Below are 25,880 nucleotides of genomic sequence, written 5' to 3'. Positions count from 1 at the left end.
TTGGACGTGCCCAGAAAACCTCACCAGGGAGGCTTCCAGGAGGCATCCTGATCAGATGCCCGAGCCACCTCATCTGACTCCTCTCGATGCGGAGGAGCAGCGGCTCTACTCTGAGCCCCTCCCGGATGACTGAGCTTCTCACCCTATCTTTAAGGGAGAGCCCAGACACCCTGCGGAGGAAACTCATTTCAGCCGCTTGTATTCGCGATCTTGTTCTTTCGGTCACTACCCACAGCTCATGACCATAGGTGAGGGTAGGAACATAGATCGACGGTAAATTGAGAGCTTTGCCTTATGGCTCAGCTCCTTTTTCACCACGACAGGCCGATGCAGAACCCGCATCACTGCGGACGCCGCACCGATCCGCCTGTCGATCTCACACTCCATTCTTCCCTCACTCGTGAACAAGACCCCGAGATACTTGAACTCCTCCACTTGGGGCAGGATCTCGCTACCAACCCTGAGAGGGCACTCCACCCTTTTCCGGCTGAGGACCATGGTCTCGGATTTGGAGGTGCTGATTCCCATCCACGCCGCTTCACACTCAGCTGCGAACCGGTCCAGAGAGAGCTGAAGATCACAGCCTGATGAAGCAAACAGGACAACATCATCTACAAAAAGCAGTGACCCAATCCTGAGTCCACCAAACCAGACCCCCTCAACACCCTGGCTGCGCCTAGAAATTCTGTCCATAAAAGTTATGAATAGAATCGGTGACAAAGGGCAGCCCTGGCGGAGTCCAACTCTCACTGGAAACGGGTTCGACTTACTGCCAGCAATGCGGACCAAGCTCTGACACCAGTTGTACAGGGACCGAACAGCCCTTATCAGGGGGTCCGGTACTCCATACTCCCGGAGCACCCCCCACAGGATTCCCTGAGGGAAACGGTCAAACGCCTTTTCCAAGTCCACAAAACACATGTAGACTGGTTGGGCGAACTCCCATGCACCCTCCAGGACTCTGCTAAGGGTGTAGAGCTGGTCCACTGTTCCGCGACCAGGATGAAAACCACACTGTTCCTCCTGAATCCGAGGTTCGACTATCCGACGGACCCTCCTCTCCAGAACCCCCGAATACACTTTTCCAGGGAGGCTGAGAAGTGTGATCCCTCTGTAGTTGGAACACACCCTCCGATCCCCCTTCTTAAAGAGGGGGACCACCACCCCAGTCTGCCAATCCGGAGGCACTGTCCCTGATGTCCGTGCGATGTTGTACAGACGTGTCAACCAAGACAGCCCTACAACATTCAGAGCCTTGAGGAACTCCGGGCATATCTCATCCACTCCCGGGGCCCTGCCACCAAGGAGTTTTTTGACCACCTTGGTGACCTCAGTCCCAGAGATGGGGGAGCCCACCTCCGAGTCCCCAGGCTCTTCCTCATTGGAAGGCATGTTAGTGAGATTGAGGAGGTCTTCGAAGTACTCCCCCCACCGACCCACAACGTCCCGAGTTGAGGTCAGCAGCGCACCATCCCCACCATATACAGTGTTGACACTGCACTGCTTCCCCTTCCTGAGACGCCGGACGGTGGACCAGAATCTCCTCGAAGCCGTCCGAAAGTCGTTCTCCATGGCCTCCCCAAACTCCTCCCATGCCCGAGTTTTTGCCTCAGCAACCACCGAAGCTGCATTCCGCTTGGCCTGCCGGTACCTATTAGCTGCCTCCAGAGTCCCACAGGACAAAAGGGACCGGTAGGACTCCTTCTTCAGCTTGACAGCATCCCTCACCGCCGGTGTCCACCAACGGGTTCGGGGATTGCCGCCATGACACGCACCAACCACCTTACAGCCACAGCTCAGCCGCCTCAACAATAGAGGCACGGAACATGGCCCATTCGGACTCAAATTGAGTCAATGTCCCCCACCTCCCTCAGGACATGGTCAAAGTTCTGCCGGAGGTGGGAGTTGAAGCTACTTCTGACAGGGGGCTCTGCCAGACGTTCCCAGCAGACCCTCACAACACGTTTGGGCCTACCAGGCCTGACCGGCATCCTCCCCCACCATCGAAGCCAACTCACCACCAGGTGGTGATCAGTTGATAGCTCCGCCCCTCTCTTCACCCGAGTGTCCAAGACATGTGGCGGCAAGTCCGACGACACGACCACAAAGTCCATCATCGAACTGAGGCCTAGGGTGTCCTGGTGCCAAGTGCACAAATGAACACCCCTATGCTTGAACATGGTGTTCGTTATGGACAATCCGTGACGAACACAGAAGTCCAATAACAAAACACCGCTCGGGTTCAGATCGGGGGGCCATTCCTCCCAATCACGCCCTTCCAGGTCTCACTGTCATTGCCCACGTGAGCATTGAAGTCTCCCAGCAGTACGAGGGAGTCCCCAGAAGGTATGCCCTCTAGCACCCCCTCCAGGGACTCCAAAAAGGGTGGGTACTCCGAACTGCTGTTCGGTGCATATGCACAAACAACAGTTAGGACCCGTCCCCCCACCCGAAGGCGGAGGGAGGCTACCCTCTCGTCTACCGGGGTAAACCCCAATGTACAGGCTCCAAGTCGGGGGGCAATAAGTATGCCCACACCCGCTCTGCGCCTCTCACCTGGGGCAACTCCAGAGTGGTACAGAGTCCAGTCCCTCTCAAGGAGATTGGTTCCAGAGTCCAAGCTGTGCGTCGAGGTGAGCCCGACTATATCTAGCCGGAACCTCTCAACCTCGCACATTAGCTCAGGCTCCTTCCCCTTCAGAGAGGTGACATTCCACGTCCCAAGAGCCAGCTTCTGTAGCCGAGGATCAGACCGCCAAGGTCCCCCCCCCCTTCGGCCACTACCCAACTCACACTGCACCCGACCTTCTTGGCCCCTCCCATAGGTGGTGAGCCCATGGGAAGGGGGACCCACGTTGCCTCTTCGGGCTGTGCCCGGCCGAGCTACATGGGTGCAAGCCCGGCCACCAGGTGCTCACCATCGAGCCCCACCTCCAGGCCTGGCTCCAGAGGGGGGCCCCGGTGACCCACGTCCGGGCAAGGGAAAACGCCGTCCAAATTTTTTATTCGTCATAGGAATTGTTTAATAATTAAACAATTAATGAATTGTTTAATTATTAATTTAAATATGATATGAATAGCTTGCAAATAGGTATTTACTAAGAGTGTAGATTTCCCATTTTAGATATTTTGCTGAAAAAATATTTGTTTTGAAGAGCCAATTATTAATGTTAAATGGAAATAAAGCACACGCAGAGTAGCCTCATCACATAACTTGATGTGCAAAACAAGCTACTGGCCAGAAATGCTTCAAATACCTACTGTAAGGGTGGAGTCTGTCCTGGTAGAACTTGGTCAAGGTGGGAATCTGCCCTGGATGTAAATAATTACAGAGATTAAAAGACAACCACAAATATAAAAGTTGATCACAGCATCAGTCACTCCTATAGAAACCAGAGGCAGACTTAGTTTATTAAGTAATTCCAGGAATGGATAAGAGATTGGCACATCTGGAGCCATTTCAAGATAGAAGTCTAAATTTATTTTTTACTGCTGTGCTTAATTCTTTTATTTAATAGATATGCAGGTTATGATTAGTACAATAGCTTTATTAACTTTATTAACTCAAAGGAATGTCGCAATGGCACAGTGCACTTAGGTACAATCTCGTAAATGCTCAAATTGTCATTGTTATATACTCACAACTGTAAATGTTTTGCCTCTTAATATGCCAGAGAATGGTGACATGTTTGATGTTGGTTTATAATACAAGAAAGAATCTCGTGTTGTAAAATAAACACAGAGGAACAAGAAAACGCTTTTGGGGATCCATCCCATATACTTGAAACAAGAGATTGCAAAAAAAGGTCTTTACAGACATGAGCTTCAAAACAGAACTGAATGTGGTGGAAAAATGGCTGGCATATATATGCGACAGACTGGAAGTGATATCATAGACAGGTGGAATACTGGGAACCGGAAATGACATCAGAATGAGGCAGGATCTTGAATACTGGAAGAGGAAGTGATGGAGGATGGCTTCTAAGGACCGGAAAACGGTTTATAGGGTGGGTTCTTCTGCTGGTCTGCATGGGAAAAGGAAGTTAGAGGGTAGCACCAACCACTGGTCTGGCGGGGAAATACAAGTATTGATGCCTGCAGACTGTCTCCTGTGCACACATGTGTGACACTGTACTCTGTGCACAGTGACAAAATGGCTTCTACTACTACTTCTGCTATTCTTTTTATCCTTGTGTTGATCTTTCTTCTACACTAACATGTAGAACACCACTTTCCTTTAGAGTTGTCTTGTTGGTCTGTATATACCGTATATCACAGCATGCTGCCAAGCTGATTTATAATTGTAAGATTAGTGACTGTGAATGTGTTCTTCAAGGAACTTGCATTCCATCCTAGTTTTGTTCATACTACCCTGATAAGATTTGGCTGTTTGTGACCCAGACTACAAAAACATGAGAAAGAAAATGGAGATAATAAGTAAACTGCCAGAAATTTCTGAACAGTTATTATTGGCTTTCTTTGTATTGTAAGTTTTCTAGAGAGGCTCACACTCTGAACATCTTTAATAGTTTAAGGGGTGGAAACATAAAAGTCAAAGGATGTAACTTTATATTCCCCTATTTTCATAAAGAGTGTCTTTTGTCCTCTAACAGTTTTTAAATTTTAATTTTACATATCATTGTCAAATAAATTAAGCTTGAAATGGTGTACCTAATCATGGCCGTGAAGTAAATTGCTGACTGCGCTTAAAATAGAGGTGGTTGAACATTATCTCGTCACTAACATCTAATCCAAGGAAACTGGAATAAAACCAAATGCAACACCTCCTTTAAATTACTAAAAGTCATTCCTACTTTTTGTGATGAATTGTTGAGGGAGAGGATGTCAAGGTAAGAATTAGATTAAGAGCTGTATCCTGTTTAAATGACCACAAAGCCCTTTCTGTTTTCAGTCAGAGACCTTGAAGGGAGAAGTTAAAATAAGAAAGATAGCTATATCCCATTTAAAATGACCTTCATGCCCACTTTCATGCCCCCCCACCCCCATATAAATGACAAGCTATGAATGAAATTGAAAGCTATGTTTTGTTATAATTCCTGAAAAATTCAAGCTTGCGTTTTTCCCAGATGCTGATGGAAATCTATCCCCCTTAAGGGGTGAGATAAGAATAGCATATATATCTCTTTCCTGTTTAAAATTATCACAGCCATGCCCACGTTAGAGTCAACTGCCTTCCTAAATGAAAAGGTAAGCACACAGTCAGTATCTGTTTTGTTTTTAAAATGATCTCAAAGTCATGCTTGCCTTTTTCCAAATTTTGAGTTGGCAAGGTAAGAAAACAGCTTATATTGTATGAGCATAGGAAAGGTGCTATATAAATTAAATGTATTATTATTATTCCTGATTGATATATTTTATAAAAATTACCACAACATCATGACCACTTTCATGACACAAGTGTGAAGGAAAACTCTTTGTTAATTAATAAAATAAGGATAAGATCATCGTCTTTGTCCCATTGAAAATATCATAAAGTTGCACCCATATTAGTGACAAAATGTTAAAGGGGCATTCACTTTTCAGTGTAGGGGTAAAATTATAACTGACCACTCTGATCCATTTAAAAAAACCACAAAGTCACATCCACTTCCATGACAAAGTGGTCTAAGGCACCACACTAAAACCAGTATGTGTAGAGCAGCGTGAAGAAGCTCTACCTAGCTTCTGAATTTATCCGCCAGTCTTTTGAAATGAATAACTAGTACTAATATTTAATATTAGTACTACAGGTCAGCTGCCATAGCACCTAAATATAATTTATTCAGGAATGTTTGATTTTATGGATGGTACAAGTAAGTTCCGGAGCACACAGTTACTTAAGAAGTGTGGATGATATAGTAATGGTAGAGTATAGTACTGTCATAAGAATTATTATATACGGTAAGCTATGGAGAGTCTGGCGAACCTTTTTATTTTATTCCATTTTTCAAATTAAATTGTAAGACACAAATAGCAAAAGAACTAGTGAGCTTGGAGTTGTAAAAAGACAAAGACAGATGTTTACTGACAGGTGGTAGATGGGCTAGAGATTAGCAAAGAAATGCTTGTACCTGAGAGGAATCTTGTATAAAGTGTTAAAAAATCCCTGCATTTACTGTAGTGTGTTGTTACTCTTGAATGTGCAGAAGGATGCAACCTGTTTTGAAATACACTACGTGAAAAGTATATCACAAGACCCACACTTTCCTCCTGTCTATGGATAGCAGAAGTGACATTATAGGCATCTATTTACCAGGAAGAGATAATAAGAGCCTGAGCAGTTAAAGCTGATTACCCTTAAAGAGTCACCAAGACCTTCTAAAGTCTTAAATGAAGCAGGAAGGAAGTGAAAGCCGACACAATCCTCCAATGACAAGAACCAGATGTACAAAGGAAAGGGAGGGGGCAGTGGGCAACAGACAAACACACTGTGAAAATCAGAGGAAGAAGAAGGAGAAGAAGAAGTGAACACTTTAGCCCTGTTTGAAGTGTGATTGGAAATCTGCTCATTTAGAAGGTGCCAGGTTCATTATTTTATGAAGTGCCTAGTAACAGCAGGCTCACTAAAACCTGTTTTGTAAAGTCTGCTTGTAACTAATCAAAATTTTAGAAGGCACATTTCAAAGTGAGTCTGGATTTAGTGAGGCAGAGTAAGATCTGGAAAGATAAACACAAAATGATTGTGGCTAGAACGTCAAGTGCATACTCGCGGCAAGAGCCACTATTCACATTGACAACGTATTTATTGATTTTCTTTTCTGGGTTTTAAAATGATATTTTGTAGTAAAAGCTGGTATAATGCAGAGTGTTAAAAGGACAACTGAGAGAGTGATCTGGACATACTTTTAGTCAGAACACAAAGCCTTTCGGTATCAGGCACAGGTGAATTTTGTGATACTCCATGAAACTTGAATTCTCATTATTGGTGGGAAAAAGTTCCAAGGGTTACCATTGAATTTTTGCTTTTTCATTGGATCAGATTCTGAGACCAGAGATAAACAAATAATATAAAATATTATCTGTTAAGTAATATCTTTAACTTTTACAGCATTTTATAATCTTTTTATCAGATTGTGTTAATTGTGTTTCTTCTATAGCTGATTCCTGCCTTATACCCTTTGCTGACAGGATTCACCCCAGCTCTTTCTGGGATAAGCAGGGAAATTCATGAATAGAAGGATTAATAAATGAAAGTTATCTGTCATCCATTGTGTTTTTTTCTTAAATGCATTTTTGAATTTTTGTCTATCGTTCTTCTGGAACTAATTTCTGCTTTGCTTTGGTTTATCTTTTTTGAATCCGTGTTTAGAAAATGGGTACGCAGATCTTTCTTTTAGTTATTTTAAATGAATCAAATCAAAGTACACTAGCCATCCGTTTTCCTTGTATATTTTGTCCATTGCACAAACACACACACACACACACAAACATGTTTAATTATATTGGACTAATTTATAGTTGGCAATCTTTAGGAAATTGAAAGGAATCTAAATAAGACAGTGAAGCCTAGGAATTCAATCCTGGTACTGTGTAGCAGCTGCATTAACCATTGTGTTACCATGTCACCTTCTGCCCACACTTGCAGGGCTGCATTGACCTGCATCCAAGTGTTAAGAAAGAGACAGCCTTTTATTAAATACCTTTAAATACACAACAAAGAAAAATCACACTTCAGAGGCTGTTAAGTCTGTACCCACCAGCAAGCATTTGTCTAATTGCAATTTTTATTATTTTTGTTTTGTCTATGCACTTTTGGCACAATGCAACCTCACACCTCTTGGCTCATGAGTTAACATCTGAGTCGGGATGCCCACTGGGTGCAGTTCTCATGTTTACGTGAATTTTCTCTCATTGACCATAGACAGAGCTATTGAAATGTAGACTCTCATCTGCTAGTAGTTAACATGTCTGGAGGGAATGTGACCTGAGCAACCCCTCTGGATCCTCTGAGATGTAATTATTCTCTTAATTTTCTTATATTAGAGGTTTTTCTTCATAATCTTTTTTCTTTTTTTTAAGGCAGGCAGTGTGGCCTAGTGGTTAGGATATTGGGATATAAACCACAAGGCTAACAATTCATCCTTCACCACAGACACACTGAGTTTTCCTGGGTGATGTCACTTAACTTGCTTGTGCGCAAAGCTTGAAAAATGTGTAAAGAATTATAATATAGTTCTCTACTTGCAAATCTCATCTGAATAGTGTAAAGCATAGCAGGGTGTTATATAGCATAAAGCCCACAATGGCATCTCTATTTCAAACATTAAATGAATTGTGTGAAGTGAACTCCATCCAGCCATCCATTTTCTGACTTTTTTATTATAGATATTAGGGAGATGGAGATTAACTTAGAATTATCGAGCACAAATCAGGAAATTCAAAAGTTTCAATGTTCCATTGACTAATTAATTTTGCACAGTAGTTTTATTCTATTTTACACTGGGAGTGTGCATTAAAGTACAAGCTTCCATACCTTGAAATCCCGCCAACTACTGGAAAAAAGGCCTGTAAAAGCATTTTGTAATTATTCAATCACTTTGTCCATCATTCATTAATAATTATCATAGTAAATACAATAATAAGGCACTTAACAAAGCAAGACTAAATAAAAGGCAGACACATGCAGAATTAATGCATGAAAATGCTTCCAGGCAGGAAGTAAACACCTTTATTCTTGTGTGACTGGCACAAGGCAAAACGCATCACTAATAGCAGTCACCACTGCCACCCCCTACCCCTCCCCAGAAAGCACATAGCTTATGTGAAGGAAGGAGAGACGCCCAAACCACAGCCCAGAGAGTCAGGAGGTCTACCACTCATAATTGGTAGCTAATGGTCGACTTGGGCAAGCAGCTTAAGTTTCCAGCTTACATCGCAGAAACATCTTTGTGACCAGATATAGTAATTTTTTCAGAGGCCTCACAATAGCCCACCATAACTGAATAAATGGAAGATCGAATGCAGGAGGCATATCAGAGGAAGAAAGCTAAGTGCCAGGGACTTGTGATGGAATGCTGGAAACATGGGTGGTGAGCTCACTGCCATTCAGATGAGATGGGCTGCAAAGGCTTTGCTGGCTGTTCTCTCTGCAAAGTGTACACACTGTTTGGCAGTGTGAAGAGATCAGTTATCAAACTAGTGACAGAGGCTGCCAAGAGAATGTCTAGATGGCTGTAGATGAAAAGCGGTGATCCATGAATGCAATTTGGGGCACTGGATCACCTGGGTGAGGGTGTTTGATGTCTAGATGGCTGTAGATGAAAAGCGGTGATCCATGAATGCAATTTGGGGCACTGGATCACCTGGGTGAGGGTGTTTGATGTTGTGAGACCTGAAATACACAATGACCCCAGGAAACTTTACTGATGATACATCTCAGCACATCCTGGCGAATGTATCTAGTAACAACTAATAGGTATTCATGAACACAAAAAGAATATAGAATTGGAATGTTTCCATCATGTCACATTTAAGTACAAATTTGAAAAGAAATTGAAAATGTAACAAATTACGTAATTTATTCATGTGTACAATATTGTTCTAAATCAATTTAACATGAAAATATTTAGTCAATCTAATATTTTTCGACATATACATAAAGAAAATAACAATTAATTAATTGACTTACATATACTTGTTTTGGACTGTTTTTAAGGCAGTTTGTCCTGGTTTTCATTGCTCTGTATCTTTTGCCCAATGGCAAAAGCTGGAAGAGGCAATGACTGGGATGATATGAATGATGTGAAATCTCTATTGCTTTTTTGTGGCATTGGGAGGTGTAGATTTGTTCCAGAGTGAGGAGGGTACAACCAATCGTTGTCTCTGCTGTCCTGATGACCCTGTGGAGCGCTTTCCTTTCTGAGGAAGTGCAGCTGCCGTACCACACACACAGTCCGTACGTGAGCACACTCTCGATGGAACAGTGATAAAAGGCAAGGAGCAGATTTTTGGGGAGATGGTTCTTTCTGAGGATTCTCAGAAAATACAGCCTCTGCTGCACCTTCTTCAGCAGCTCCTTGGTGTTTGTGCTCCAGGTCAGGTCATCCTCCAGCTCAATGCCCAGAAACCTGAATATTGGTACCCTCTCCACACAGACCCCGCCAATGATGAGTGGCTGGATGTCAGTTTTGTTTTCTCTAAAGTCAATATCAAGCACCTTCATTTTTGTGGAGCAGGTTTTTGACTCTGCACCACTCTGACAGCAACTCCACCTCATCCCTGTATGCCAGTTTTCCCTCCTTGCCCGAGATGAGTCCGACCACAATCGTGTCATCTGCGAATTTTATGATGTTGCTGCTGTTGTGTGTGGGAACACAGTCATATGTGTAGAGGGTGTAGAGGAGCGGGCTAAACACACAACCCTGTGGCGTCCCGGTGTTGAGGCTGAGAGCAGTGGAGGTGTGGGGACCCAGCCTGACCCTCTGGGAGCGACCAGACCAGACCAGTATCCAAATGCAGGTGAGTGGTGGAAGTCCCAGATCTGCCAGTTTGGACACCAGTCATTGTGGGAGGATGGTGATAAATGCCAAGCTGAAGTCCACAAAGAGCAGTCTGATGTAACTCCCCTGCTGCTCCAGGTGGGTCAGGGCAGCATGAAGGGCTGTAGCCACAGCGTCCTCTGTGGATCTCTTTGCTTTATAAGCAAATTGAAATGGGTCCAGGTCTACTGGCAGACAGGCGATGACATGACTCTGCACCAGTTTCTGAAAGCACTTCATAATGGCAGATGTGAGTGCCACTGGGCAGAAGTCATTCAGACTGTTCGTGATGGATTTTTTCAGCAGCAGAACAATGATGGAGGACTTAAGACAGGATGGGACAGTGGCCTGGGACAGGGACTGGTTGAAAATCCTAGTGAAGATTCCGGCCATTTGTTCCGCACAGTCTTTCAGCACCCGTCCAGCCAACCCGTTGGGTCCTACAGCCTTCCTCGGGTTCACCTTCCTCATCACCCTCCTCACATCACACTCTTCCACCGTGAGTGTGTTGCTATTGTGAACAGGCTGTAGTGATGGAACTGCTGTTGATGTCACCTCAAAACAGGCAAAGAAGATGTTCAGCTCCTCTGCCAGAGAAGCATCTCCCTCAGCTTCTGAGGAGTTGCTGGATTTGTAGCTGGTGATGTGCTGGACACCCTGCCACACCTGCCATGTCCTGGTGATCGAAAACCTCCCAGTCCGTTCTCTGAAAGCAGTCCTGCAACTGTTGGGAGGCCTCTCCGAGCCATATGGTAACAGTCCTGGTCAAAATGGGAGCTTGTCTCCTGAGGGGGGTATATGCAGGGATCAGAAGCAGGGACGTATGATCAGACTGGCCAAGGTGTGCTAGGGGTTTAGCCCTATAGGCCTGTCTGATGTTTGTGTACAGCTTGTCCAGTGTTTTTACTCCCCTGGTTGCACACTTTATGTGTTGATGGAATTTGGGGAGAACTGCTTTCAAATCTGCATGATTAAAGTCCCCAGAAATGATGTGAACAGCCTCAGGATACTTGCTCTGTTTGCTGCTGATGATGTCATGCAAAAGCCCCAGAGCCGAGTTAGCATTAGCATCTGGTGCTATGTACACAGCAGTTAGCAGTACGGCGTTGAATTCACGGGGGAGGTATATGGGTCTGCATTTAATTGTCATAAACTCCACGTCCGGAGAGCAGTGTCTGGTGACTATGGTGGAATTCGTACACCAGCTATTGTTCACATAAATGCACAGCCCCCCTCCTCTTTTCTTACCGGAGCACTCTGTCCTGTCTTGCCGGTATGCTGTGTAGCCTGTTATCTCGATAGTCGTGTCTGGTATAAGTGGGTTTAGCCACATCTCCGTGATCAGCAGGATGCAGAAGTCTCTGATGATCTTTTCTGTTGCAATCTGCAGCTTCCACTCATCCAATTTATTCGCCAGAGACCTCACATTTGAGGAAAAAATGTTTGGAAGCAGTGGTTTATGTAGCTGCTTCCTTAGCCTCGCTAGCATACCGCCTCGGCACCCCCTCTTTTGTTTACGGTCTTTGTGCCACTGCCGGCTCCTTGAAGCTGGGATTGTAATCCACGGAGAGCCCGGTGTCCGTGCGATGTCGTCTGGAATGTTGTGGACACGGAGGAACTCGGATGTCGAGCAACTCTCGCTCCGTAAGCCAATAGATAAAATATCCTGCTGGCTATAGGTGTATTTATCCAGGCAGGGTGGAAAAACCAAACTCTGAGTCAGAGAGCACACAGCCACAGCATCTAATCGTACCGCCATTGCAAAGTCTAGTAAAAATTTCATATGTGGGACTCATGTTGCAAACTTTTAATGTAACAAATATACTTTTCACTTTTTCCTTATAATTTGGATCTTTATTGTTACCTAAAAACTTAGAAATTACTTCTTTGAATGATACACATGCCACTTGTTCCAGCTTATTCATTGCACCATCAAGTTCTGCAACAGAAATCAGCTTTCTAATTATCAGGCCCAGCAAACCCAGAAACGTTAGGCACAAATACATAAAACAGGCTCCATCTTTTGATAAGGTCTTGACAAACTACTTCATTAAACCAAAACCCATCTTAATATGAATATCTGGATCCATCAAGCTAGGTCTGATGAAGCTGTAGCATTTTTCTAGCTGTCCATTCTTTCTGAACCCAATGTAAATTTTTGGTTCTTTTCTCACAGAAAACATGGAATTTTGTAAATGCCTTACTGCTGACCCAGTAAGGTACACAAAACTTACAGGCCCCCGTATTTAACCAATGGTGCTTATAGCAGTAAATTTTCTTGAGAATGTTTTCAAAGTTCTCATTGGTTTGCCTTAAATGCACACAGTGAGCAACAGGTATTGATGCGTATTTATTACTGTTATGAAGTAGTAGTCCTTTTAGGCTTCTTTTAGATGAGTCTATAAATAGTCTCCATTCTTCTGCATTGTAATCTCTGCCAAGTTTTTACTAGGCCACTTACGTCAATGCAGTAAACCAAGGATCCATCTTTCTTGAAATATGTTGCAAACCCTTCTTCTCTGTTTCGGTATGAAGGGAAAAGTTGTGTCTGAATGTAATAAGTTTGTATCTTTAACGGATTCACAAGCTGCTACCTGCTTCTATGACTCATAGCCATATTTAATACCAGCTGTATTCGGACCTTATTATCGAATAAAACAAGCCTTACTTTATACATAGATTTTAATATTAGAAAATATTAAATTCAAATTATCATTAAAACACAATGTTGATATTTAATTAGGTATAGCATGAAAACAAACAAAGATCCTACAATTGACATCAAAAAATATGTTTTGTGAAACAATCTAACAAGATGAAGAAAAAAGGTTGTACTTTTTGAAATCAGTGCCCAAAATATAGAAAAATCTGATTAAAAAATCAAAACAATTTTTTCAGTGTATACATGTAGGTAATTTGCATTCCAATCTCTTTCAAAAAATGAAAGAGAAAAAATTTGGCCAAGGAGGTCAAGTAACTTTCTCCATACGTTGATCACTCATGTTTACAGCCAAATTTTTGCTTCAACGGTCCAAATTTATAAATAGTAAAACTAACAAAAATGCTAAGTTGTTTTAAAGAAAGATGATTTAAACATTTGTGAGAGAGTGAAGATTGATGGAATATGACTGAGTGACCATGTTACATCTTCTCATTTGTCCAGTCACTGTTTGTGTGGGAGTTCTTCCAATGTTTTCATGGGCGTTTCTCTAAGTACGAACAAGAGCATGCGTTCAATAACAGGATGAGTAGATATAAATAAACATTTAACATAAATGTACATCGTCACACCTAATCTATCACATCCTTTGTGTTATGAGCATAAGAACAGTGCTATATAAATAAAATTAGTCTGTTGCAATTTATATATATTCAGAACTTTCACTAATTCCCTAATGTTAAAAAATAACTAACCCCCCACTGTAATTTTGTCCTCCTTGGTCATTTATCTTTTAATGTACTGAAACTTTGTTTTATTTTTTATGTTTTATGGTAGAAAAAAATGAAAAAAAAAGGAAATATTCTGTTTGTATCCTCACATATATTGTGTAATGATCCACTATGTGACAGAGAAAGGACTGAACTACAAGCACTGCTAGCATATTACACAGGATTTGCACAGGACTATTTATTGAAGGCACCTTTCTCCTGCAGGCTCCCATTGTTAATAGCCTCATGATATGCCAGCTCTCACCTATGCTGTTTCTAATGTTCAGTGGTTTCAGGAGACACCAACTCCATCAACACCAAATCTGCATAGAACATCAAGGCAGGGTTTGATGCTCTTTGAACATTTCTTGTTTACTCCTCTGCTCTGGCCATTGCTGTCTTTCACCAAGAAAGAAACCTTTGTTTATTTAGGTTGCTTCTTTTATGCCATTTTTCCTCAGGTTTCAAGTTCCAGTTTTCCAGAAGCCAACTAATTTGTATTCTTATCTTGTGGGCTGCTTGTGTATTTCTCAGTAATGTCTGCAGCATCAAAGGCCACTCATTTAGTATTCTTTATCCTACCTTCCAGCTGCCAAAATTCACCTACCTAGTTTGGATTCTTTACTTGCTAGACATTTGTCTTATTGCCCAACTGAAAAGCCATTAGACATTACAATATTCTATAAAGCAACTATTTGCAGCAATAACCTCTTTAGGTCTTTAGGGGTAAGTATGTGGCACAGTGTTTTGGGTCTTTTGATTAAGGTCATTGTCCTGTTGAAAAAAGAACTTCCACCCAAAGGTTAGTTTTCAGCAGACTAAAACATTCTTATAGTAGTTGCTTGTATCATCCATTATCTTTTCCACTTTGTTTTTTAACCAGATGGCAAATCCCATTGATGAAAAGCAGCATCACTTTATATTGCTACCAGCACCAAATTTCACTGTACTTATGGTGTTTTATGAAGTGTGGTCAGTGTTACACTTGTGCCTCACATATCTCTTTGAGATTTGGACAAAAAGCATTATGTCAGTCTCTTGTGACTACAAAACATTTTTGCACATCATAACTGGATCGTTGTCATTTTTGTCTCCAGATGTGCTTTCAGATGGTTCTTTTAGAGTAATGGCTTCTTTTGTGTCACCCACCCATACAGACCAGTGGTATGCAGAGTACCTGATGTATGGTTGCATGGTGCACCTTTACTTGGGTCCCAGCAATTAAAGTGCAGTAGCATGTTCTTTTTCTAATTTATGTATTTGTATTATTTTATCTCGTACTTTGGACTCAGCTGCCCATCAAATTTACAACCTGAATATCAATCCCTAAGTTATGGGGTTTTTGTCCAGGAAATGTGGCCGTTTTGATAATTCGCTGGTCAAGGCCAACAGTGTTTATGTGTAAACTTAGAACTTCCTCAACACAGAAACTGAATACATATGGAAATTTCAGTTGCTTTGTTTAATTTTGAGTAATAGTTCTTTGCAATGAAATTATCACAGAGAACAAGGGTTTCAATGTGCAGGATTCAGTACAATTAGGAGATTGACCAGAGGACTATATATATTGTGAGCTGCATGGGACACTCTTGACTCCTAACCCAGAATGATGCCCAAACATGGCAACATTCAACCAGAATATGGGGTTTATTGACAAGAGCTGAGGGCTCCAGGGAGGATATAACAGAAATAAAGGATACTTTGTAATATACAACCAACAATAACAAAGATTATGTCTTTCTTGGCCTACCTATTGGTGCAGTCACCTTCAACATCTTTGCCTTAATCCAGACTTCTTCCTCAATGCGAGGTGACCACTTGTCTGCTCTTCTCCCCCAAAATATTAGGGCTGGATCCATGGTTCTTTTAAAGGATGACCTTGTAAGAATGTCTAAGCACTAGCTATCCAGCTGAAAAATACTTGTTGGTTGCTGAAGAACCCTTTGGGGAGTATAAAGCTGTGACCTTAGTGCGTCAGGCACCCATAACTGTTGCCAGGACACAGCTGCAGCCTACTGCTGCTTCCAAAAAGACCAGAAGACTAACTTCTTTTTTGTAACCTCCTAACGCTTGGCTTTGTGACCTTGTCTGGCTGCCTTCAATGCCCTGTCCAGGGTGTGGCCTCCCCTAACCCCTGGATGACTCCTTGGCATCCCCTTCGGACAGTGTTTTATGACAACTCCAAGATGGATCTTTGGTATTCTGTCCAGGTAGTGTTCAAAACCAACCCTGAAAGAGAAGAATGACACTTGTTCTCACACACACACACACACACACAGAAGACTTTACTCAACTCTTAAAGGTGTTTTTTACTGTGTACTTCTAAGTGTAGTCACATGAGAAATCTTAAAGATGAGACATCTGACAAAAACAAGTTATTTTTGAAAATCAAGATCTATTCAAAGCAACTTTAAATTGAAACATGCCAGACCAGCTAGTATTTTGTGGCTATTGTGTGGTTTTGAATGTTATTGTCTTGCATCTCTGAAAATGACATGCAAAATAATACTAGAAGGTAAAATTAATGTTTTCAAATGGCACTCTCAGACGAGTTAACTTGGCATCATATGGTAAAATATCTCATTTACGTTAACATCAGGTGCAATTTCAAAATAATAGGTTTAAAAGTAACCTTTCCAACAATTCATTAAGCTTAAACGTCACCCTCTGTTGCACAAAATGCTGAGATACAGCACATTAAATCTAATTAGATATCATTATAGATACACATAGTTTTCAGAAAAGTGCTTTTTAACCACAATAGTTTACTGTTCTCCAAAGAGAACCATTTGTTAGTAAGCCAATGTTTTAGCTAAAAGGAGTAAAAAGTCACTGTATCTAATGGAATATCAGATACTTGTTCATAAAAACACAGAGTATTATTTCAAAAAACAAAAACTGAATGTGCCTTTAAATTTGTTCATATTAATGACAAAAGAATATGAGATTAAATTTGATATAATTTCCTTTAAAGTAAAGTATGACATCAAATTTGGTATAATATGCTGTAAAGTTCTATCTATCTATTTGTAACATTAACAAATCACACTTATCCAGTGTATATATACATATAAGAAAATATATATGAAAATATTCCTCAAAGGCACCATATATTTCCAAAAGGTTAGTTCAGATTGACTTGTTAAGAAAGACTAAAGAGGTCAAACCAAAACTAAATGAACCAAAAATTGTCAATGTCTAAAAAATAAAGTTTTAAATGGGGAATATTTTATGTTTTTCAATTTTAACATTAAAACATTCATATTCCATTGTTAGAGAAAGACAATGGGAAAACAGTTTTTACAAGAGTCAGACTTGCAATTTGGACTTTTGACTATGGTAGTGGACTATAAGCCAAATGGTTTGAGTTCAAGTTTGGTATCACTGTGTGAAATGGTCAAGTCACTTAAACTGATTGTAGTCCAAATGTAAATAGATGATATTACAATGTATTCTAATCTTGTTAGACCCCTTGAATTAAAACATCTGTAAAATAAGCAATATTAGCAGATTATTCAACTGGTTGAGTATGTTCTGCTATATTTTTTGAGTAATCATTTCTTTGTATTTCTTGTTGTTTCGGTATATCTGGCAACCTAGCACTATTCATAGGATCCAAGATGGCACAACATCACATCATGAAGTGGGTGTGTGTGACAATATGAATGGACACGTGTTGCCACAATGACCATTTCTTCATAGAAACAGAAGCGTTGGCACATTGTTCAAATGCATACTTACCTCTGGCATTCTTAAGCATGTTTTGATTTCCTGTTTGTTTTGTTTGAGTCTCTTTTGGCTTTTCCACTTTATCAACTTTTACAGCTTTGAGCAATGGAAAGGCTGTTAACGGATAACTGGCATGAAGCAGAAGAGTAATATAGGTAGGATCAGGAGATGGAACATCATGTCTTTAAAATGAAGTGAAAGTCAAAACAGTGAAATTTAAAATTCTGTGCCCAAAACCCAAACATGTAGTCTAAATAGAGAATAGCAGGAAGTCATAAGCCAACACACCCCTAGAATGCACACTAACTTGTCTTGTTTAGATTCACAACTTCTGATGCATGAGATACATGGCTCCAGCTATTTAATGTGTCACAATGCATGCCCTCTGAAACTATGCCCTCGACATCCACACAAACCAATCATAGCAACATTTCCGCAAAAAAGGTGGCGCCAACAGGAAAAGTAAAATGTTGTTGCAGTAACAACATATTCATAAAAATATTTACATAATTCTAGAACCCTAAAAGGAATACTGTAAACATGCCCACATGAGACCCGAACAAAATCTTCAAAAATAACAATGAACATATTAGAAAAAATTTACCAGAGCAGAAAAGAAATTTACAGATTTTTACCTGTCATTATAAATGTGCAATATAAATAAAATGTGTTTATCTTTTGTGGTGTTTTCTCCTTGTGAGCTATTGCATTAAGGGTAGCTACTGATAGGAATTATTCTTTTACACTGCAATGGATATAAAAGATCATCTGGGCAATCTTTCCCTATTTGAGCTACAGTTAAAAAAATAAAATAAAAAACAAATTTATTGCTTGCTAAAAATATTTGTACTTTGCTTGTTTGTGTATTGATCTTTTACTTTTGTCCTTAATTTCATTTCTTGCTGTTCCATCTGGTCTTGACACACAATTTTCTTTGATCTTCTGCTTTTGACCTGTTTTGATTTCACATCATTCTCCTGGTCACTCCAAATCTGCAGGCATAACAGAATAGGATCAGCTGAGAGAAGCAAACCCTTACAGGTTCTGAAAATGGACATCCATTAAGATATTTAGTGGCCTAATATTAGTGGTTAATAAAGACTAGGGGGCTTCGCCCCCTGCTCGCTTCGCTTCGCCTGCGCTGCATGCCAGTCACTTCGCGTCTCTGCCGCTCACATATGTGGATTTCACTTTCACCAAACAACAAATCTTTTAATTCTCACGGATAGGCCTCTTCATTGGGAAGAAACACTACTTTTCCCTGATGGCAACACAAATTAGATGATCTACAAGTCTTCGACTTAAAGTTTAAAGCCGAACAATAACAACATACTTTTGTCATATCACCTATGTCCATATATTCAATCTCTTTTTCCTCTTTAAGAAGGGGGATCGGAGGGTGTGTTCCAACTACAGAGGGATCACACTCCTCAGCCTCCCTGGAAAAGTCTATTCAGGGGTCCTGGAGAGGAGGGTCCGTCGGATAGTCGAGCCTCGGATTCAGGAGGAACAGTGTGGTTTTCGTCCTGGTCGCGGAACAGTGGACCAGCTCTACACCCTTAGCAGGGTCCTGGAGGGTGCATGGGAGTTTGCCCAACCAGTCTACATGTGTTTTGTGGACTTGGAAAAGGCATTCGACCGTGTCCCTCGGGGAATCCTGTGGGGGGTACTCCGAGAGTATGGGGTACCGGCCCCCCTGATAAGGGCTGTTCGGTCCCTGTATGATCGGTGCCAGAGCTTGGTCCGCATTGCCGGCAGTAAGTCGAACCCGTTTCCAGTGAGAGTTGGACTCCGCCAGGGCTGCCCTTTGTCACCGATTCTGTTCATAACTTTTATGGACAGAATTTCTAGGCGCAGCCAGGGCGTTGAGGGGGTCCGGTTTGGTGGGCTCAGGATTGGGTCACTGCTTTTTGCAGATGATGTTGTCCTGTTTGCTTCATCAGGCCATGATCTTCAGCTCTCTCTGGATCGGTTCGCAGCCGAGTGTGAAGCGGCTGGGATGAGAATCAGCACCTCCAAATCCGAGACCATGGTCCTCAGCCGGAAAAGGGTGGAGTGCCCTCTCAGGGTTGGGAGCGAGATCCTGCCCCAAGTGGAGGAGTTCAAGTATCTCGGGGTCTTGTTCACGAGTGAGGGAAGAATGGAGCGTGAGATCGACAGGCGGATCGGGGCTGCATCCGCAGTAATGCGGGCGCTGCATCGGTCAGTCGTGGTGAAAAAGGAGCTGAGCCGCAAGGCGAAGCTCTCAATTTACCAGTCGATCTATGTTCCTACCCTCACCTATGGTCATGAACTATGGGCAGTGACCGAAAGAACGAGATCGCGAATACAAGCGGCTGAAATGAGTTTCCTCCGCAGGGTGTCTGGGCTTTCCCTTAAAGATAGGGTGAGAAGTTCAGTCATCCGGGATGGGCTCAGAGTAGAGCCGTTGCTCCTCTGCATCGAGAGGAGTCAGATGAGGTGGCTCGGTCATCTGATCAGGATGCCTCCTGGACGCCTCCCTGGTGAGGTGTTCTGGGCACGTCTAACCGGGAGGAGGCCCCGGGGAAGACCCAGGACACGTTGGAGGGACTATGTCTGTCGACTGGCCTGGGAACGCCTTGGGATTCTCCCGGAAGAGCTAGAAGAAGTGGCCGGGGAGAGGGAAGTCTGGGTATCTCTGCTCAAGATGCTGCCCCCGCGACCCGACCTCGGATAAGCGGGATACAAAGGATGGATGGATGGATGGTTGACATTAAATGAGCTAATTTCATAATATATTTTTTGCAGTCTTTTTGTGAATGCATTTTAAGCATGTGAGCTATCCTTTGTTATTTAGTTTGGGGTTCCCTGTTCTACCCAGGAGGCTAGAGGATTGTCTTAAAAGTAAACAAATGAGTGTTTAAATGTTATATACTGTATTCAGTTTACTGTTAAATAAAGAGTATTCATCTCTGTGTTCTTCTTATACAATAGTTACAAAACTGGAGACAAGATGAATGTCAAAAGAAGACCTAAATGGGAATTCCAATCATTTTGAGCCAAATAGAACCAAAAGCCAAGTAGACTCAAGAGCTTTAGGTGAAGTCCTATGACATAAATGGCATAATCATGTTCTTTTTCAGGGCAACTGAAGAATATTGCATGTAAAAAGCCTTTGGACAATGACAAAGTTTTTAGCTAGAATATCCAGACACACTGAACACTGAAGTGATTGTCCAGATGATGATATTGAGCACCCCAAAAAGAGACACTCATATAATTTTATGGGTTTGAGGAGCAGCTACGCATTCAACACTTGGATGTTCTTTGGTCGAAGAAAGTGGTTTATGCAGAGTTAATCAAGTATTTGTGGAAGCATCATGATCTAACACGGTGTACTATTATGCAGTGGTCTCGTTTTCTTTGCTGTAAACAGCGGGCTGGCCAGCCCACATAAAATTATACAGCTGAACTGAAGAAATTATTACTGCGCTGTGATTTTGGAGACCATTTGGAGGACATGCTGTGTAAATGATTAGTTGCGGTGTCCATAATGAAGCACTGCAGTGACGCCTGCTGGTGGAACCAACACTTTTAGAAATGGTTGAGGGAAAAACATTGCCTTTGGAAACAACTGCCATAAATGTCTGTCTGCTTGGGCCAGAACACAAACCATGAATCGTAATTCAAGTGGAGATACATCACACCAGACCTCAAAAGATAAGAAAAAATAGGACCCCATGCGTCAGCAGAGATCCTTGAGAAAGGCAATGTTTTCAATGTCTCACTGTTACATTGACTATTGCTGAAACAAGTGTGGCTATATTGAATGACCTTGAAGAATAAGGAAAAAGTCAGTAAACTGCTTTTAGTGACTTTAATAGAAAACGAGAAGCTCGCTTGGAAAGGCAAGCATGCCTTTCAAGAATGAAAATTTTGTATATGGAATTAACAATGTCCATTTTGAAGGACAAACTTCAATACATAAGTATGCAAACATGCACATAAAATTATAGAAAGAGGTTACGAATTAATATGTTCATTTAAACACAGACAATATGAAAAAGACTACAAAATGCAAAGTATATACACAATGGATTCAATGGGAAAAAATCAAAGAAGCAGAGTGATCCTTCAAAGGAACCAGAGTGAATAAGGAATTATTCTTTGTGGTGTGCTTTGTGATTTCTGAACTGACATTGCTGCATTATTCATACTGAATGGTGAGAAGTACCGTGCAAGAACAAAGTAGTTTCTACTATTGTATTGTATTCCTGAGGTGGCAAAGATAGATTGGCCATCTAGATCTGTGATGAGGATTACTTGTATTCTTTTTTGTGTGTTCTGTTTATCTCATTTTTTGACACCTATTGCATGCCCAACCCACCTGGAAAGGGGTCTCTCTCTGAATTGCCATTCCCAAGATATCTTCCATTTTTTATTCCTACAAAGTGTTTTGGGAGTTTTTTGTTGTCTTATTAGAGAGTCATGGCTGGGAGCTGTCAAAAAAGAGCATGTTAAAGCCCATTGAAGCATTCCTTGTGTGATTTTGGGCTATACAAGAAAGAAATTGTACTTGTTTTAATAGCGGTAGAAATCCAATCTAAGTAGATGGACCCAACTATCACCTTATTAACGTTTTTTAATTGATTAACAAAACCAGCACAGTGTTTATTTACAGCTCATGGACTTCAGTAAACAATTGGGACATATAAACCTTCAGATACCATGTCTTGTGTGGGCTATACAGAATATATTAATAGGTGATATTGTTAAATGGTAAAATAGGCAACATATATAAATGTAAAAATGTATGGCTGTTGAATATTGGCGGTCAAAAGGTATAGAGAGTTTGTGTTACTTATTCAAATACATAAATCAAAAATAGATTTTGACTTTAAATGTCATGACTCAGCTGGAAATCAAAAAAAAATCTAAGGGTACTAAACATGCTACTGACTTGCTTGGCTTTAGAAATACAAATGTAGTGGACAAACACAACACATAGTGCTATGATCCTTAGGAAGCCCTCATCAATTACCTGTGGGAAATAGTTAAAATGAAAACCTTATGTTAGAGGTTGCAAGAACTTGCTTCACTTGCACGATCCTATATCGTTAAATGAGAGCGCCTGCATATGGGACTACTTCCTAACATTCACATCAACAGTTTGCTGCAAATTAAAAAAAACAAAGTATGGCAAAAGTAAGTGTGCCAAAAGCATAATATGTGTTGCTTGTTAAAATTTATCGAAAGACCTGCTGATCTTAATCGTCTCCCCAGGTCACCTTTAAAAAGAAAAATGCCCTCTGTAATTTGGCCAAACTACTGCATGACTTTTTACATTGTGGCCATTATTGATCCTGGAAAACATTGGGAGACCACTGGACAAACAAAACATCATTAAAAAAAAAAAATCAACTAAATAAAAAAATTAGCTTTTCGGAAAGTGTTCCGTTTAGAGAGTTGAACTTCAGTTCATCTTGTTTCTTGAATATAATGAAAAAGCTAAGCATATGAATCAAATCATATATATGCAGTAAGAAATGTCTATATATTGTAAAGAGACAAAAAGGCTCAAGATAAAGGGCCTGGGACACCACGAAAGCAAACCCCGTATATTAAAGTACATAAAAGGTGTGAAAAGAAAACGCGTGGTACTACGCAAGTGAGATGTCGCAGATTCTCAAGACGATCTGATCTTAAGATCCCCTTTATGAAAAATTCTGGGAGGAAGAGGCAGGTCCAGGTGGTATGATGCCAGAAGTGACATCAGAGTGGGAGAGGTGTCAATCTTCCTTTCTGCAGAAGGAGAAGAGAGAACATTATTTGACAGTGCCCCCTCATGTCTCGGCGGTAAATCACACTTACCTAAGCCCTTAGGTGGCTTCCCAAGCACACACATGTGACAATATATATTAGCAGTCACCCATATATTATCCCTGGCTGCAAAAGGGTATTGAATACAGCACAGAAGTTCACTGCTTGAGTTCCAAACTGAACTGACTTGTGAAAAACACGGCGGCTTTAAAAGCCAAAATCTGAAGTGATGTCATTTATGGACGGAACCGGAAGTGATGCTGCTCTAGGCGCCAGAACCAGAAGTGATGTCCGTCTTGGCGCCAGAACTGGAAGTGACGTCGTTGATGTTGAACCAGATAGGTTTTATTGTATTTGGCCTGCAGAGACAACAGAAGTAGGTTTAGCGCACCCTGCCACACCCTGGCCTGGCGGGTAATTACCTTCACTTGGTCCACTCAGCTTCCTCCTAATCGCACATGTGTGACAATATATATAGACTGTATATATAAATATATATACACACACAGCATTAATTAAATAATGCTGTAAGGCAGGAGTTCTTTCAAAAATAATGTCATAAATATTTTTGCTAAAAATTAACAATCTTATTAGGTGCAGTAAATGGAAAAAACACAAATCAAGTCAGTATTTGAGGCGACCATCCTTTTCCTTAAAAAGTGTAGCAATTCTCTTAGGTCCAATTCTATGCAGTTTCTGAAGGTACTCACACAGGCTGTTCCAATCCTGGAGAACTTGCCACGGTTCCAATGCAGAGTTTGGCTATCTTACTTGCCTCAGTCTCTGCAAGTAACCCTAGACAGGTTTGATGATGTTGAATTCAGTGCTATGTGGAGGGCCATAAAATCTGTTGCAAGATTCCCTGTTGCTCTTCTCATGGCAGATAGTTTTTATGATATTTCCCATGTGTTTGGGGTCATTGTCATACTGCAGAATGTCTTCTTGATGGTATTTCATGATCGATAAGAACCTTCCTTTACTTGTCAGCAGTAATGGGGCTATCAATTTTAATCAAATTGCAAACTCTATTTGCAGTAATGGAGCCCAACACCAGCATAGAACCTCCACTGTGCTTACTCTATCTTGCAGACATTCATCAATGTACCATTCTCCAGCCCTTTGGTGAGCAAACTGCCTTATGTTAGATCCAAAAATTTCACATTTTCACTAATCGGTCTAGAGAACCTGCTGACATTTTTCTGCACACCAGTCCTTGTGTTTTTGTGCGTAGGTGAATCATTTGGTGTTATTTCCACCTAAGAGAAATGGCTTTTGGTTAAAACTCTTCCTTGAAGACCACTCCTGAAAAAATCTCTCAGTACTATAGATGGGTGTTTCAGGCTAACAGTGGTTACTGCCATTTCTGAGCTAATAACAGAGCTGACTATGTTTTAGTTGGCTGGATGAATTCCTTGTTTGCTGAAGAGTAGCTTGGAGAGAACACATGAAAACACCTGTCTGCCATAAAATGTCTGTTTAAAAGAGACCTTGATGATGTAGGACGACCACCTTGTGTCTTGCCACTATGCATGCTTTTCCCATGGTGTAAGATATGCAAGGTAAACTGCCACTTCTACCTCAGCCTTACCTTTTTAGTGTGGTTGTCCCTTGGCTAAGTAAGAACATTTAAATATCATATTTTTCCTCCTTTGCAAAAGTAACATTCAAAACTCTAAAATATGTTGCTTTCTACTTTCTATTGACACAGTAATCCAGAAGACATAAAATGGTGGACTACAACACCATTTTTGTGCCTAGAACTTTTGCAAGTATTGTATATACAGCTTACAGTAATAAGCCTCATACTTATTCTCCACATCTGAAATAACAAGATACTGTATATAATTCATAAAAATTATACATTTGTTTTAGCATACTAAGGATAGTTATGAAGATTACAAAGTAGAATTGAAACAAAAGACATAACAAAACCTACTGCTCAGTTTGGCATCTCTACACAGATCCTTGCTGTTATGTCTGGTTTTGTGGTTTCTCAGCGTCCCCACTCCTAAAGTTCTTCCCATTCTCCTTCCATATCTCTCATTCTCTCTCTTCACATAACCTCTTTTCCTTAGGCCAGTAGGAATTTCTCTTAATTCACATCTCACACTGCATTCTGTCTATCAACTCTCTGACCCACTAGAGAGATAGAGAGACATAGTGAGAACCTTCCTCTCTGTAAGAGGTACCATCACAATTAGAAGCCCTAATTAGCTCAGCTGAGTAAACAAGTGCTTTCTGATTTGGAGGCCCAGAGTTTTACCAGCCAGCCTCTTTGAATGAGGATGTGATACAGGAAGGGTGGGACCTTGTCTAATTTCTTGTCAGTGACTTTTGGGGGCTTGTGTAGAATCACTTAGAGGAAGGAGGGGTGTAGTCAGGAGCAGTACAGCTGAAAATAGAGAAAAATGGAGACTTAAGAGAGAAAGAGAGAGAGAGAATAATATGATAACCTCACAGTTG

This window comes from Erpetoichthys calabaricus, chromosome 3, assembly GCF_900747795.2.
Source record: "Erpetoichthys calabaricus chromosome 3, fErpCal1.3, whole genome shotgun sequence".
NCBI lineage: Eukaryota > Metazoa > Chordata > Cladistia > Polypteriformes > Polypteridae > Erpetoichthys > Erpetoichthys calabaricus.
The sequence above is the reverse complement of the archived record's forward strand: the minus strand, read 5'-3'. Positions refer to the sequence as shown.